General features: G+C 43.9%; 1 pseudogene; it reads left to right on the plus strand.

The window, feature by feature from the left end:
• The first annotated feature begins 1110 nt into the window (after nucleotides 1-1110).
• On the plus strand, nucleotides 1111-1401 carry LOC138094978 (ATP synthase subunit f, mitochondrial pseudogene; annotated as a pseudogene).
• Nucleotides 1402-1719: the final 318 nt, after the last annotated feature.

The following is a 1719-nucleotide window of genomic DNA, read 5'->3' on the forward strand; positions in this document are numbered from 1 at the left end:
TGCAAAGAGATCAAACCAGTCAATGCTAAAGGAAATCAATGCTGAATATTCATCAGAAGGATGATTCTGAAGCTGAAGCTCCAATCTTTTGGCCACCTGATGTGAAGAGCTGACTCAATGGAAAAGACCCTGATGCTGGGAAAGATGGACGGCAAAAGGAGAAGGGGCAGCAGAGGATGAGACGGTTAGATGGCATCACCAACTCAATGGGCATGAACCTGAGCAAACTGCAGGAGATAGTGAAGGAAGGAGGAGCCTGGCATGCCACCATCCATGGGATTGCAAAGAGTTGGACATGACTTAGGGACTGAACAACAATTGAAAACCTGACTTATGTGTGACTTAAACAAACAGGGCATTGATTTTTCCCCCCCACGTAAGAAGTCTAGAGATAGGTAGTCAAGGGTTGGTACAGAGGCTCAAGATGTTCATCAAAGACCAAGGCTCTGAGTTGGCACTTCCTACACTGGAACAGGTGACTTTCACTTTGGGTTTTTTCCTGCTCCTTGATGCCAGTGGCTTGTGAGTAGCATCCATCTAAGCAAGAAACGAGTAGGCTGCCATGGAAACAACTGTGTCAGAAGCAGCCTGAGTCTGTGAGGGATAGTCTGGGTTTCCTGGACTCTATTTTTTTTTTCTGGTAAAGGAATTCTGAGGACTGACCAGCTCTTGTAGATCTAAAGCCATGGCCTGTGGGCCAGTAACATTTAGGGATGTTGGTTACACAGTTCTTTCCTCATGAGTGGGAATTTGACCCTCTTCAGAAGAAACCGTACCAAGATGGGATGATGGAGAACTATAGTAACTTGGCCTCACTGGGGCATTTCATTTCTAAACCAGACATAATTGTGTTATTGGAGCAAGGAAAAGACCCCTGGATGGTTGTGGGGGAAGAAACAAGCTGGAATACAGATTTGGATTCAAGTTATAAAATAATCAGTGACAGAAAAACATTTGTATCTGGAAAAAATGCATCTCTTTTTCTGCATCAGAGAATTCATAGTGGTGAGAAAGCCTATGAAGAACGTGGAAAGGCTTTTTGTTGTGTGTGCCTTAAACCTTGCTCAACAGGGAAGAGTTCCTACTGGAACAGACAGCCAGGATTCCAAGATGGCATCAGCTGTACTACTAAAGGAGAAGAAACTCCTAGATATCAAATTAAGGGAGCTGTCAAGCTGGATACTAATGTGAGATTTTATCCCTAAAGGCATTGCTCGAATATTGCAAAGAGGTTATTACCGGTATTACAACAAGTATTTCAACATGAAGAATGGGAGTGTCACTGGCCTTTCTATGGTGCTGGCAGCTTATGTGCTTTTCAACTGTGGCTGTTCTTACAAGGATCTTAAACAAGAGCAGCCAAGAGAGTACCACCGAAGAAGGCACACTCTGCATTCCTGACCATGATACGAGCTGAGCACCCCGAATCCTTTCATAGACTAATAGAGAATTAACACCCAATCGACCACCTGACCTGCCTCTTGAGAAACCTATATGCAGGTCAGGAAGCAACAGTTAGAACTGGACATGGAACAACAGACTGGTTCCAAACAGGAAAAGGAGTATATCAAGGCTATATATTGTCACCCTGCTTATTTAACTTCTATGCAGAGTACATTATGAGAAATGCTGGGCTGGAAGAAGCACAAGCTGGAATCAAGATTGCTGGGAGAAATATCAATAGCCTCAGATATGCAGATGACACCAGCCTTATGGCAG

Source organism: Capricornis sumatraensis, chromosome 19, assembly GCF_032405125.1.
Source record: "Capricornis sumatraensis isolate serow.1 chromosome 19, serow.2, whole genome shotgun sequence".
Taxonomy (NCBI): Eukaryota; Metazoa; Chordata; class Mammalia; order Artiodactyla; family Bovidae; genus Capricornis; species Capricornis sumatraensis.